The sequence below is a fragment of the Apis mellifera genome, linkage group LG3, assembly GCF_003254395.2.
Source record: "Apis mellifera strain DH4 linkage group LG3, Amel_HAv3.1, whole genome shotgun sequence".
Lineage (NCBI taxonomy): Eukaryota > Metazoa > Arthropoda > Insecta > Hymenoptera > Apidae > Apis > Apis mellifera.
The window spans coordinates 1,592,710-1,609,912 of NC_037640.1; the positions used below are offsets into that span (position 1 = coordinate 1,592,710).

Consider the following 17,203-nt stretch of genomic DNA (forward strand, 5'->3'; position numbering starts at 1 on the left):
GAATAATCTTTTATACTATATTTTGTCAAAAGCTTATTATACATTAAAAAACATGTTTAAACAAATTTTTAAAGTTTGTTATGTATATAATATTATGTATATATATTATGTATAAATACAATCAATAAATTTCGAATAGATTTTCATTTTTTGCGAGTCTTTCACTTCTTTTCTTCATCTTGTTTGCATTTTGATGGATATATTTTGTCAAAAGCTTATTATACATTAAAAAACAAGTTTAAACAAACTTTAAGTTTGTTATATATATAAATATAATCAATAAATTTCGAATAGATTTTCATTTCTTGCGAGTCTTTCACTTCTTTTCTTCATCTTGTTTGTGCATTTTAATGGATATATTTTGTCAAAAGCTTATTATACATTAAAAAACATGTTTAAACAAACTTTTAAAGTTTGTTATGTATATAAATACAATCAATAAATTTCCAATAGATTTTCATTTTTTGCCAGTCTTTCACTCCTTTTCTTCATCTTGTTTGTGCATTTTAATGGATTGAATTTTTGTTTTCTTCGATTATGTACTTTATTCTTTAACCTTCTATTTTATTTTTTTAACTTTGATCCATTTATTTTTAATTTTCTGCATTGTGTTGTTTCCCTTATTTTCTTTTTTTTTTTCATTTCTTCATTTCCTGATCTTTATTTTCTGATCCATTTTGCCTTTTATATCTTCTTTCGTCAATATTGTATTATTTCTTGATTGCAATGCTTGTATATTTTGTTCCTTAATCTTTTCGTTTTAATTTTCTTCTCCTGATCCATTTTGCCTTTTATTCTACTATCTTTTTTCGTCAATATTATGTTATTTCTTGATTGCAATGCTCGTATATTTTGTTTCTTGATCTCTTCGGTTTAATTTTCTTCTCCTGATCCATTTTGCCTTTTATTTTAAAAAAAAAAAAAAAATTTTCATCGTTACGTTGTTTCCTTTGATTTTTTCTTAATCTTTGATTAATTTTTCCTGATTTATTATATTTTCTTTTCTCAAAATTTTCAAAACTGAGTTGTTTTGTTCTATTTTATACTTCTTTTTTTTTTTTGATCCTCCCTTTTTGCCTTTTCTTTTAAATGTCATAAAAAAAGAAATGATAATTATTAAATTATTTAATTTTAATTGAATTTAATTTCATTATTTAATTGATAATTTTTTTATATATCCATTTTATGTTCGGATTTTTCTATTATTATTAGAAATATTAAACGATTTACAATAAAATAATAATCGATTTATTATATACATTATTATATACATCCTGTGTACATCTATTGTGCCTCTTGATGTCTTCGTAATATAAACACTTTCAAACTCGATTTGTTTATTTCTTACTCACGATTTATCCGTTCCTCACGAACGCTCAAATACGACTATAGCTGTTCTTAAAGTGTGGGCTTATTCCTACGATATGACATTTCAAAGGTAGTGTCACGAAATGCTGACAAACACTTCTTGTATCGTTGCTGATGATAATTAAGCAATAACATTATATCAACAGCAATCAATGTATACGAAATATGTAATTATATTTGTAAATAATTATAATATGTTATAATTAATAATGTTTTAAATAATATTTTGAAATTTTGATAATTTTAGACAAATGTGGGAAATTTTTAAGCATGTTAGAAATATTTTAATAACGTTTCTCTTATACACATAATCGAAGCTTGACTATAGAAATATTTAGAAAAAAGAAAAACTTACTATCACATAGAAATTTACTTATGTTATGTATATTATTTAACATATATGACCGCCATTTGAGTTTTGTTTATATATGTATATATAAATATAACGCGACATTCAAAATGTATAACGGATGAATTAATAAAAAAAACTATTGTCTTTATTATTATATACATTAAGGAATTCAAGAAATTTGTAGCTATTTAAACTGTTAAAATTTTATTACTTATTTTAGAATTTTTTTAAGATCTAAATGTTTTAAAATTATTTTTTGGATATATTAATGATGAACTAATAAAAAAAACTAATTTCTTCATTATTATATACATTAAGGAATTCAAGAAATTTGTAGATATTTATACTGTTTAAATGTTATTAGAATTATTTATTTTAGAATTTTTAGAATTTTTTAAAGATCTAAATGTTTTGAAATTATTTTTTGAATATATTAATGATGAACTAATAAAAAAACTATTTTCTTCATTATTATATACATTAAGGAATTCAAGAAATTTATAGCTATTTAAATTGTTTAAATGTTATTACTTATTTCAGAATTTTTTTAAAATCTAAATGTTTTGAAATTATTTTTTGGATACATTAAGAAAACAATTCTATGTGATTATAATGTCATAAATTCTATCTCATTGGTAGATTATTTTTCATGAATATATTTTTAACCAAGAACGATTTATTTGTAAAAGAAATTCTTTCTACTTCTGTAGCTTTGCTAAAAGTTTTGAATATTATCGAGTATTTGATCTTTTATTTATTTTTGTTATTGAAGTTATCATATTTATTAGAATACATTTATTTTTTCTTTTTTTTTTTTTTTGTAAATGATCTCATTTTTTAAACGAGCTTGCTTTATTAAAGAAGTTTAATATGACTTTAAGATACTAATGTAAATCGTTCGAAGATGATATTGTAATCAAACTAAGAAGAAAATTATATTACGATTTCAATAATTAATATTTTATATCACGTAATATAATTAAAAACTGTATAAATAATTCTTAAATCATTGGCAATAATTCATATTTAATATTACACTTAATATTTAATGTGATGTATAATTAATATACATATTATCTTATATTGCTTATTAGAAAAACATTTTTGAACATATCTCTATATATTTATATATTTTTCATAAAAATTTTTCATAAACATTCGTGATAATGTAAACTTTTATCTCTCACTATATAAAACATACAATAGTCTTGTACCATTTTTAAATAATCAAAATTTATCATAATACAAATAATCAAGCTATCTTATTTTCACAACGAATATTAATCTATTTTTATTTCGATTCAAATTCAACTTGAATATCTTTTACTTACGTAAATTTTCATTTTCCCTTCCATAAAAAAAATTTTCTCGAAACACGGAGGAAAGATCCCGAAACGCAGACAAAAAACATCGAGACATAAAACATCTTTAAATGCAAATCGTGAAGCGCATCGATTATAGTTTGGACAAAAGTTCTTTGCCAACGTCGATTTTAATAGCGCGAAAGTTTTTGCCGATAGGGACTTTTATGCGGTCATAAACTGGATGTATAGGTCACGAGAGGATGGAGTTTTAATGCGTATCATTAAAAGAACATGTATCATTTCTATCTTGGGTGCTCGCTTCTCGCACGTGTTTCTAGATAAAAGGTAGTAACAGAACAGATGAGGGATGAGGGAAGGGCGATCGATTAGCATTTTGCATTATGCTGTAATATAATGTAGCATCGATTCTCTACAGAGAATTTCTGTAATGACGTTAATTTGGGACGGAGAGCATTAAAATTCTATTCGAAATTTTTATTTGAAATTTATTCCTTACGAGATTTGATAAAGAGAAATAAATAAATTTGTAAAAAAGTTTAAGTAAATAAAATATTTTCATTAAATGAATTAAAATATGTATATGTATATAGTTAGATGGAAACGTAGAAACTTTATTTGTGATTTTTATAAATAGAGATGCTTTCAAAAATGTCGCAAATTTAAACTTTTTACATCGAATTGTTACAAAATGAAATCATTAGAGAGAATTTTGTCAGTTGTATCTAGATTAAATAAATTGTAGTAGTAGCTAACATCACGAAACGATGCAGGATTTGTTGTTTCAATCTAATAAATATCTATTCAGTTTTTTGTATGTAAATATTATATTTAGAAAATTATTTTCTTCCTATAATTATAATTTTCATGTATCATATATTAATATAATAATTCAATTAAATAATACTTTTTAAAAATATATATTTTTAACATTAATTACATTCTCTTTTTTAAACTTTAACTTCTAATCCCATGATATCGTGATTCGAATCGGAAACACGTTGAAAACTTGAGCAAAAGAGTGGAACGAGATTGGATCTCCGTTTCTGGAGATGGTAGCTCGTATATCGGTCGAGGAAAATTATTCGCAGGGCGTAACGTTAATACCTCGATAATTCATTCTAAATCCGGCAAATTAAGCAGCCAGAGCTCTCGTGACTCGACGGTTCTTTAAACGTTCCGAGAAACGGGGCAGCGCCACTTCTCCGACAAGGATGTTGCTTTGAAGTGAAGAACCAGAGAACCAGAGAAATCTTTGGCCAAAGAAGACACGATTTTAGTCTCGTTTCTCTTTCTCTGCTATTTCCTATGCGCCGAGCAACTCGCGTGCAACTCACGTTTCCTGCTCTTCGTTCGGGGCGCAAGTAGCGATGGGTTCGATGTATCGGTTTCGAACAATTCCATATTTTGTTCGCTCGCTCGAAAGTTTTGATCGAAACAAGGATTATGGAGCGCAATTGTGTGTGTCAAATTTATACGAGGCATCAAATATACGCGTGTATGAAATGTAGTAATAATTTATCCTCGTATAATATCCCGGAAACTATAAATTTGAGAAAATTGCATCCAGCATTGTAATCCTTGGTTCATAAGCTTTTGATCGATGTATTCCTCTCACATCCCTATCTAATCGATATCTCAAATATTAAAGCTTGTTTATTACGGACGTATTGCAGTAACGTTCGAGCAAAATTTTTAATCCAAATTTGTTATTTGTCGGCAATTTTCGAAAATGAATTCGAAAATCATAGTAATTTTTCATGAAAATGAACGATTTTTAAAATATAAATTATCGATAAGGGTTTACGAGATATTTATAAATGAATCAAATATTGTTAATTTGAACATACTTGTGATATGCTTAATCCCATCACTGCAATTTGAAAAAATATTAAAATTATTTGAATAATATATGTGAATAAGAAATTGAAAAGAATAAAAAAAGAATCACATATTATATTTAATATCAAATATAAAAAAAGAAATTGAAATGAAAATTACATTATCTTCAAATAATAAAAAATTCAAATGTATCGATCTTTTCGAGATATATTTGAAAAGATTCGAAATTAAATAAATAATATATTCAATTCTTTTTTTTAAACAATTTTAGAGTACAAATAAAAAAGTTCGTAGAATGTTTTCGTTTTTCGATATTGACAATATTATGATTTTTTGTATTTTTTTAATTATTATTATTAATAACATTCTCTATTATTAACTCAAATTTTGTGATTATACGATTTATAGTTCGTGTGCAATAACTGTTTTAATAAGTAATCATCATAGAATATTTTAAAAAATATTTTAATAAATTAATATCAAATTAAAGGAAATGTTTCTGAGTTATCAAGATATTAAAAATATATTATACCAATTAATAATTTGAAAAATATAAAATGAAGTGTAAGAAAAATATGTTTTACACAGGAGAGAGAATCATGACGGAAGTTGACGTGTCAGGATTACCCTAATGGGGTCCATACATCCATACAAAAATACAAATGTATAAATAAATAAAAAGAAGACATTTTTATGGCCATATTAAATTGTGCAATTATTGATTTTATTGAATCTAAACTATTAGTTATCACTCTTATGACGCCATCTTATCTGTGGTCCAAAGCTATAAGATCACCAAATATAAACACCAATATCATGCACTATATCATACTCAATAGTTTGATCAAGGCTAATAATAGAACATTAAGCTACTTGATATCATGTATTCTGTCTGTCTCTCCAAGTAATCAATCCTGTGATATACAGCTATAATTGATAGCTGAATTGTACAAGATGAATTGCACCAATATCGCCATTAGGTCCATAGGACCGTGATAGCATGTTTTTATTTGGTTAATTTTCCTTTTGTGATGGATAACATATATTTTTTTCTACAACTATTATAGAATAGAATTAAAAATATATACATATACACATAAAATATCAAAACTGAACTTTATTATCAAAAAAAAGTTTGAACTAAATCCAATACAATTTGATATTGAGAAAAGTGATTATGTGAAAATTTTGATTCAATATAATTGAATCATTTTATATTTTACTCCAAGATAAAGCAATAATTTTTATTAATATCTTGAAAACAATGAATTTATGACAATCACAATTATTGTAATCTTCAAGACGTAAGCTCTTGATCATATACTCTTTCAATAATTAAAATAAAGTCTTCATTAAAACTATTGCTGCACACGAATCACAAATAATATAATCATAAAATTTGAATGAATAAAAAATTACATTATTAATTACGATCTAAAAAAAATTGTTGGCAGAAAAATGAAAAATATTTTACGCAATTTTCATATCTCATATATATTTGCAATATATGATTTTTTATTATTAAAAATTATTTGTAGATATTATTGAAATAATTAAATAAAATATTGCTTGCCCTATAAGCGATGGGTTTAACATATTGCAAATCAAGAATATTTCTAGATTTTCAATAAGTATAAAAAATAGTCATAAAAATATACATAAATTTCTTTTTTATCTTTCACTTTTTTTTTCATGACAAATTCGTTCAATTTCGAATATATTTAACACACTATGATAATTCGTATCATTCAATGAAACAAGAAAATATATACAAAACGATTATATAATATACGATCGTTAACTATAACTATTGGCTCAGAATTAATTTGTAATGATTCTTTGAATATAAAGCCAGGTCGAAGTATTTTTGTGCAAGGATCTGAAAACTATAAACGATCTTATTATCCATACATCATCGTATATTTATATTTACTGATCTTGCTTCGTTGAAACACAGAGGCAAGTTATCACTCTGTTATTTTCAATTTTAATCCTTTGAGTTAACTTAAACCCATCACTCGCGCGTATCTTGTTCGAGAAACATCAAGACCCATCACCACATCGAACGAGATTGCGATTTCTGGCCGCAGATGCTTCGAAATAGTTCATAAATCAAACGCGTGGATAAGCTTCAGCTTCGTTATGTCGTAAATTCCGATGATAGGCGCATGAAACATATGCGTAAATGTTTAATGGCAACTTATCATGCATAATTCGTGACTACGAATGTTTTCCTATTTCGCCTATCAAAGCATCGACGTTAATGGCGTCTCGTTGACGAGCAATGTTATCTCGATGATCTTTTTTATTGTTTTAATCCATCGTCTTCCAATTTCTTTTGAGCGTTGCTATTTCTTTTTGTAACTTATTGTAATTTTTATCTTCTATAAAGAAAGAAAAAAAAATTGTTTTATTGTCATAGAATTGATTGGTTTGATCTGATATTTTTCATGGTATTATATTATATATAATATAATATAATTATATTAAAGTAAATAAAAGTCATAAAAATTTACATACATTAACTAATTCTGATTTTGATGGAAGTTTGAGAGTATAATGACTGTAATATACATGAAGCAATTTTTTTCTCCATGAAAATTTCTTGAAGGGATGAAATCAATAAACAAACTTTTTTTTAAAACAGAATGATAGAGCTGATATTAACAGTTAATTCTTTTGTATGGAAAGTTTTGTTCTCATATCATTTAATTATCTAAAAAAAAAAAAAAAAGAAAAAAATATTGAAAATTCGAATGTTAATATTACTTCTTTTTAGTAGAAGTAATATTCTGAAAAAAGAAATTGATCTTTTTATTTTTTAAAGAAAAATATTACCTTTAGTTTACAAAAAATTTACAATTTTGAGTAAATATCATCTATAATCAATTACATCACAAACAAATTTTCATTAAAATCATAATTTTCAGATGAAAAACTAAATTTTCTTATAAAATCATATATAGACTTTTGTGACAGTAAGACCTTTCTAAAAAAATATTTCACAAATTGAAAGAATCACTGAATAAACTCTGATGAAATATCAGCTATAATAAAATAGCATATTGAAGAATAATTTTAATTCATTGAGAAAAATATTAAAGTGAAAGATTTTATCCAAATAATCTATATAGTTAAAAAATTTCAAAAGTGCATTTATTTCAAAAATTATCGATTGTATCAATATCAAATAAAATCATTTTGTTTTCCCTTTGAATATTCGGATTAAGTGAAAACAATATATGACTCTTCTTACAATATATGACTTAAACATTCTCGTAGGAATTAACTTGGCACTTTGTATACATTGATTCGTCCTGATTCGAATTTCTCAAATTACAATCGTGTAACAACTAAATTCGATAAAGCTACCAACAACGAAAGTTTTCGAGTCACGTCTATCATGGCTGATTACAAGTTAAAATATTTGGCAAGATTTTAGAATATTTAACATTGATGCACCATCGTGTTTTGTAATTATTTGATAAAATTTGAAAATCTAAATGAAGTTACTATTTATTTAAATTATATTGTATCATATTTTTGATGTGATAGAGAAACGTAATGATAAAGAATTATTTAAAAAAGAGGATTGTGGATTATATGTTATTGTATTTATTGAATTGATTTTTAGTAATTCATTTTTATGTCTCACTTCATCAACAAAGTTTAATTGGTATCATTATTGTTATCTCTGAAAATATTATAAAATGTTTGAATATCAAAATTGGAAGAAAATAATTTATGATAGTTTTATATAAGTGATATAAATCATTTTGAGTGAAGTTTAAAACTAATGCAATTTGTTGTTGTTTAAATTTCTAAATAATATATAAACTGTTCTTAATGGACTAACTTTTGTAATTTTTACATTCTATGGATAGAATAGATAGATAGATAAGATCCATATCTTTGCTTTCAATGTATTCTATATAAGATTGATTGATACAAGAATTTATGAAGATATTCTTCACATATTCATTGGAATTTTGCACAATCATTTGTCAGATTTGACTAATAATTATATATCAATTTTAGTATGAAGTTAATCATTTTAGGAAATTATATCAATTTACACATTCACATTAACCTTCAGTGAATCATTCTCGAATCTCCCTTCAGATTATCATTTTTATTGATACACTTTTTAAATATTTGATGAAAGATTGTAGTATATTGATGTAGAGATGAATAAATATGTTCAAATTCCTAGATTGTCTTTAGATTATCAATCTATAAAAGAATTTCAAAAACTAAAATAATGTAAGTAGTATAATAAAAAAAATATTATAATATTTAAAATAAATTTTTCGACTAGAATTTAAAAAAAAAAAAGAAAGAAAATATGATTCATTATTTTATTCTTTATGAACGTAAACTTTTCTTCATCGTGCCTCCTTTAAATTTATAATAATATACATGCACCTCATTTTCCTTGGAATTTTAAATTCTCGATCACGATTCAATAAAGGATTCGTACAAATGCCACGATTCGTTAACACGTTCTGTGTAGAGCCAAAAAAAAAATTGTCGCAGAACTTTGTCCGATCGCACGAAAAAATATCGTTCCACCTCCATTTTTGTCTTTCCTAGATTTTAATGATCTCTCTCGTTCAATTCATAGCGATAAATTGATTTTATTATCTATTCTTTTCTTTTATTTAAATAATATCTCTTCTATTTTTACAGATTACAACTTTTATATATATATATATTATCACATAAATATTCATATGATTGCAAAAAAAAAATATATATTTTTTAAAATAATAAAATGGCTTTTTTTTATTTTCATATATAAAAACGTCACTCGAAGAAAGAACCATCTTCATGCACAACGAAGCATTAATTATATTAAAATTAGAACATTATATAAAATTATATAAAATACAATTATATAAAAAATTAGAACAGTTTAAATTAATAATTAAATTTAAAAATATATATATACATAAAATCTTAAATATTATTATCTTTTTTTCCCTCTCCAACCATTTATATCCGTTAATTTTTCCCTTTGAATTTTCATTAAATCCTGGGCGATAAGAAACAGTGCCTCTCGAATGCAAACAATTAAATCTCATCGGTGGTACTTTTAATTCCAACGAAATCGACGAATTTCTTTTTTTTTCTCTACTAACACATTTTCTTTTTTTTTTTTTTTTACCACGAACGATATCGCGATGTGTAATTGGTGATTCGTCGATGGTTCGAATGACCTCTATATGCAAATCTAATTGGCGGTCAAGGAAAGGGGAATGAAACGATTTCCCTTCTTTTCTCCTTTTTCCCTCTCTCCATTCTTATTATTCATGCAACGAAACGAGAAAATTAGGTTTATAAGGATGGAACAATTTTTTTTTTTTTTTTTTGGTTCGAATTCGTGGCGTGGAAAGAAAATCTGGATGGCCAACTGGTGGAAAGGATGAGGCTTTGTTTGAGGCTGGCCCACCATTTAAGAAAGGATTGAACAAAGGCACTTTTGGCTGAGAGGAGTATCGAAATTCGATAGCGAAAGACACAGTGGTTTTGAGAATGTAAAACCTGGTTAAAAGCAGGTGGTTTCGTCAACGTGGTTTCGCGCAACGACCTACGGATTTCTACTAGTTCTTGGACATCGGAAAAACCATTGAACCGAGTTCACCAAGTTGAACAGGATCGATGGCGCGGCTTCTGTTCACGGAATATTGACTTTCCATTACGGTATGGGAGAGGGGAGAAAAGAAAAAGAGAGACAGGCAGGACGAAAAATCGAGTAAAAAGGTTGTTAGAATGCAACTTGGTATGGAGGATGTCGATATATTCGCGAGACGCCGTTGGAAAATATATCGATTCCAGAGAGAGAAACGAACGTATGAAGGTATTTGATGTAGAAAAATTTTTACGTTTATTTATTAAATTATTAGCAAGTTGGATTTAGGTGAAACGAGATATAGATATAGAAAGAGAGATAATTTTATTTTTGTTACGCGTGTCCTGTCTCTCTTTTCCAAAAATTACTAATTATTTAAATTTAAGTTAATTTTTTATACTAATTATAAAAACTATATATTAACAAGCATGAATAATAAGCATAATAATTAATTTTTTATCTATTTTCTTTAAAATTTAAATAAAACCAAAATAAAAAACTTAAAAAATATACAAAATAAGTCAAAATCCAAATAAAATACTAAAATTAAAATTATTTTTTTTTTAAAATAAAACTTTAAACAAAAAATTCAAATAAACTCAAAATAATCTCTAACGCAATTTATCTCTAACGCAAGCTTGAATCGCTAAATTATGGATGTTTGTGCATTTATGTAAAATTTAAATGTACAAAAATTGTATTTGAAGAATGAGGTAAATCTTTATTTAAGTTCCATTCTTTTAGTCATGTTCATAAAAATTTGATTTTGTTGATTAAAAATTTACTTGATAAATAAATTTCAATTCACATTTTTGCATTTGTTTTGCATCTATTTTGTTTCGTTTATCCTAATCAACTCTCCAAAAATGTCTCAAAAAATTATTAATAGTCTGTAAAAAAGTCATATCGATTTTATAATATCGAATTATTTATAGATTTATAAAATTAGGCAATATTTATCAACCAAAGTCATCAAGCAAAAATACAGTTGTATTTTCGTAAATTAATTTCTTTTCAGTCACAAATAATATTTTTTGTTTTCCTTATTCTTTTTTGAAATAACAAATATAACGATATATGTGTAATAACCAACAACTTGTTAATTAATACAAAATGAATTTTTCCTGTAAATTCAACCTGTTGAAACTAAAAATGTTCATTTAATTCTTATTTTGTTTTCCCTCGTTAAAAAATATTTGAAATTTCAAGATAAAATTAGATACAGTGAGTGATAGAGATATGTCAATCAAAAAAACATTAATTGCTATTTTATTTAAGATACTCGTAAGCAATAAAAATTCTCTTCCAATTCTTTATTCCAATATAATAGAATACAATAGAATTGGAAGACATTCTTTCAGATAAATGGTTTTTCAAATAATTAATTATAACAAATTTATGAAACAATTTATAGTAAACGTTTATAGTAAAGACATACAGTTTATAAAAGAAATACATTAGAAAAAAAAATTATTTTTTAGATACCAAATTTGTTTCCTAAAATCTAAATATTTTTATATTAATATTAATTTAAATAAATACTTATATTATATTCGAATAATTGATCATTGAATAAATATTGACAATTATATATCTTTTTATAAATATTCGTTTAAATTTAAAAATTTACCAATTGAATTATTCTGAATAACGATTTTTCATTTCTTACGAATCAATTTTTATCTTTGCTTGATCCATCCAATTCTAATTATTATTAACCCTCGATTGACGTACGTCATCTCCGACGTACATTAAATTTTACTGAAATAATCTCTTTTATTAATTCTTCTTTCAAATTTTAAATAAATAAACACTCGTATTGCTCACAATTCTTGTTAATTTTAACCGAAATTGTATAAAGCAAAAGGGAAACTAGAAATCTCTCTTCCACGAAAGTGGAAAGTGGCGCTAGTGTAGCGGACTAACTAATGTTAAAGGAGGGGAGGGGAAAGTTTATAACGAGAGAATCTCGTGGCTTTTCGTTCCCTTCGTTTCCATGAAAAAATTTGCATTTTAAATCAAAAGGGTTGCGCTCGAGACTCTTAACGATGTCACCACGCTCGTCTAAATCTTCGTGTATTTCGAGTTTAGCCACGTTGTCTCTCCTCGATTCAACCCCTTTCGCGACTTATTCGCGAAGCATGTAAATGCTTTGCGAACGATTCGTCAACGCGCTCCTTTTATGTATACAAGGTGTCCCTTAATTTGTAATGCGAATAGAGGCAAGAAGATTTACGAAATTGCAATTTGGGGCAACGCTCTCGAGAAAAATACGCTCGAAAATATCTATTCCCTTAACGTTCCACTTAATTTCCAAGTGAATATCAAGAGATAATCGATAAGAGATCATTGTACATTGTGGAAATAAACAAAAATTGTAAAATATAATTTTTTTTATTATATATATTAAAAATATATAATATATTTTTTTTTATTATCCTTCTTTTCGAAAATTCGAGAACGCATTTGATTAAATAATCTTAAAAACGAGGTTTTAAACAATGAAATATTGTTCTATATCCATTTATTTTTATGTGTAAAATATTCTCATATGTATTAATTTAATCGAATTTAATGAAAAAATAATTTTTCAAAAAATTATACTATTCTTTTTTTGCATCATAGAATTATTAAAATTCTGGTTTATCAGTGTTCAATTTTTTATTAATTTACAAAAAAGAAAGAAATTGTTTTTCGTTTTGCAAAGGAAATAAAATATTAGAATTATATCAGAATAGCATATTCTTTAGTTTCAATATTGGATTGACTTTAACTAATTATATTAAAATAATTTGTACCAATTAATTTGAAAGAACTAATATGAAATTTTAACACAATTCCAGTTTTTATCAATTAGATTTACACAACTATCATTCTCAATCCTCCATTTGTGAAAAAAATTTCGTAACACCTTTAAAAAATCTTTTTAAAATTCTCATTTATTTGTGATACTTTATTTATTTACTATTTTTAGACACACTAATTGAACATAACACAAATATTACCCTTTATTCTTACTTATTTATGCCACGAATTACAGGACACCATATATATATATATATATATAAATACACATTATACGCATATAAATCGTGAAAAGCATGCCGTAGTATGGAATTGTAGGGAAAAGGCACGTGAGTGGGCTAAAAAATCAGCTGAGATGGGATCGATGCTCGACAAGCATCGCGTGCCGACCGATCGTTTCACCTGGTATAATACCTATGTCGCTCTAGCTATCGTCGATAAAGCTCAGGTGTTCCTTTCGTAATACCGAACATTGTCCGCAACGCGTGTTGCACAATGATCAATGGTACATATGCAGTTTTTATTTCGTTGGAAATACTTTTTCCGGTTGACAGAATGCGACACTATTTTCCGACGATTTGAACGATTTTTATATCCATTTTATATATTATTTTCTCTTTTCTTTTAAAAATTATGCGATAAGATTAATCATTATCATCAAAAAATTAAGAATAATTAAAATATGCGTGTATGATGCGAGTTTTGAAACTTGTATGTTAATTTTAAAAATTTGGACAGTGAAGAGCAAAAATATTGGCATCTTAGTTTCTTTTTTTTGCAAACTTTTAAAATATTTTCTGTAATTTGTTGTTAATATTAAATTGAATTAATATAATTATTTGCAAAGTGTAGCAATATAGTGACAAGAGTATAGAACTTATTTTATAGAATTATGTTATAAAAATTTTCATCTCTCTTTTTATTTGTAATTAAAATGCACTATATATATAAGAAAATAATTTTAAGAAATGAATTCATTTAAGAAGAAAAATAAGAATGAGAATATTATACAAGACCATTAGAATATCTGGAGAGTTTTATCAAATTAAAATCATCGTGCTTAAAATGAATAGACTTTAAAATGTTCATTTCTAACGTATTCTGAAATTCTTTATTATAGCAATTTGAATATTCTCAATTAACGTGATACAGATCAAATTATGTGTTGTTACAAACATATTATAGTTCCCTTCATACATTTTATATTTCTCGCGTTTAAAACTTTTTTTTTTTTTCAATTACTGACTTCGTTTATTAAGTTATAAAGTATTTTTTTCCATAAAAAAAATCTCGCGACACAAATCCATTATATTAATAAAAGCTAAGCTCTTTTTCATGCCGGATTTGCGAATATAATTTATGAATCAGATGTCAGAACTCGATCAAGAGTTAAACTTGGAAAACTTAAAAGAGAATACAATGGTAATCTAAATACGTCTGTCATACTTGATATCAGTCGATATTGTTTCCCAACAATTTAATTTATATGCTATATTGTGATCTATGTTGTAAATAATTTAATATTAAAAGTCTTCATGAGTATGTATAAGTGTAATAATTTTATAACTGTAACAATATCTATTCAACAGGAATTTTTTTAATCCAAATAATAATGTGAAAAATTATTAAAAATTCTTTGACAAATCTAATTGACATCTAGTCACTGATAAAGCTTATAGCTGTATTAGTAATATTAATATATAGATAGTATCATCAAAATGTTGATAATAAAAATGATAACAGTAATTTTTTCTTTCATTCAAAATTACAGATATTAACGATTATACGTGGATTAACGATATTTCATTATTACATTTCCGATATAATTTTTAGATAAAGTCCATCTATTTTTATCTTAACGTGCTTTAATAATAGCTTCGAATAATAATAAAGAAAAAAAAATGCAATTTCATTTCCTTTATTCCATATCGTAACCTAAATCAGTAAGATAACATACCGATAATCGATAACCGATCTTGAATACCGATCGGTATATTTATCTTAACTCGCAACATTACTTCCATCGAGAAAGTGTTGTGCACTCGCGTAAACTTTGTACACACAAAACAAATTGAGCATCAAAAAGACAAAAACTCGCAAAAGTTTTTTCATTCATTACCCAAGATTTCTCGTATATACGAGCGTATATATTTCCAAGTTGTATTCAGTGCACTCGACAGCGCGCCGAGCAGTAGGCTACTTTTGCGCAATTAGGGAACTCGGCCTATAATCGAGGCGGCACATCTCGTCGCTCCACATCGGTTGAAAAGTTTTTCCCTCGTCGCGTCAATCCCGTTCCTCGTTCACTGGCGAGGCTCGAGCCGCTGCTTCGAGTCATTTTCATCCCGTACGCCAGATAGCCCATACGGCGCACGAGAGAAAAGGGGGAACGGTTTGTTCGGGTGAAAAGACGCGGTGGGGGGCGCGGAGGGGCGCGGTGGGACGAGGCCGCGCTGTGGAGAGATCATCCTAGATTCCGGAAGGGACGGTGGAGAGCGAACGAGACGACCAAGAACGGAAGCTTTGATGCGAATAACCGGCGAGCCCTCTCCGCCAGCCGTGCGAGTAATCGAGCCCTCTTTCCTCGTTGCACCGCCTATCTTTTCTCGTACGTTAGAATTCGACGCGGAGACGCTTCGAAATTAAAAATTTAAGGAAATATATAATCTCGCTCGAGATTTTATCGCATTAATTTTTTAATTACTTAATCGATAGTGATAATAAGTGAAAATATAATATCTTTATTTTTTTGTAAGAAAAAGAATAATAATTTTATTATATGTTTTAATGTCATTTCTTAATTGATAATAGAGAACGAAAAAGATAGTATTATATTTTGTACGAAATTAAAGATTAATGTATAAATATGCTCGTCTTTCTATTTATAAAATAAGTTATCGAATATTAAATAATACACAAATTATGTGATAATTAATATAAAAATAACAATTGACAATTTATTAACCATGTCAAATTCTATTCGCTAATTTTTCTTATTTCTAATAAATAAAAAATTCGCAATCACTTTACTTCTTAACTCTCGTCGTTGTATTCATTTTTTCAATTTTTCACAAATTATCAAATAAGATGATCGATCGGCGGAAAACAACCGATCCGTCCGTGAATTAACGAACGAGAGTCAATTCGACAATTCGAAATCGTTGGAACGAAATCGAAGGAAGATTGATAGAAAAAAAAAAAAAAAACGGGGAAAGGGTTGTGCAGGACACGGATTGTCGTATCGACGAAACAACGACGGCCTATCGCGAACGCGACCGTGCATGCGAGCCAGCCAGCCATGAATACGCGAGCGGTTCGTTGCATAAATATCGTTTGGTTCATCTACAAGGCGCGTCCATCCCTCGCATGCTGGTAAACGCATTGATTTATCGCTCCATGGTTAACTACGCGAACACCACTCGACCGCCTCTCAACCTCGTAAATCCGCTCTCCCCCGTGTTTTCCTCGGATTTTACACATTGTACCGTGTTGCTCGAGCCGTAGAGTTGTTAGAGCCGTATTCTTCTTTTTGGTTTTTTTTTTTCTTTTTTTTGAAAGATTTCAAGAGGATACTTTTTTTTAAATATTTATCGGATGGAATAATGAATGGATTATATAGATCGAATTTATAAAAGTGAATAATAGAGATTTTTAAGATGGGATATTTTTGAGATTTATTTGTTAGATTTAAAGTTACAAATAGGAGATAAGATTTTCAATTTCTGCTTTACTTAAGTTTCAATTTTTGTATATTATTAAGTTTTGTTTTTTTAATTTATTTTAAAAAAATTTGAAAATTGATCCTTTAATTATATCTATATATATATGGTATATGGATCTTCATAGCTATAAAATAGTCAATCATGGATGTTATTTTTGTTT

The 17,203-nt window shown here is 26.7% G+C and overlaps 1 protein-coding gene across 6 annotated transcripts in view; it reads left to right on the forward strand.

Moving 5' to 3' along the window:
* LOC409286 (stress-activated protein kinase JNK) overlaps nucleotides 1-17,203 on the forward strand; it is a 128,091-nt gene that overhangs the window by 87,055 nt on the left and 23,833 nt on the right. The gene's annotated exons all lie outside the window — the stretch shown is intronic.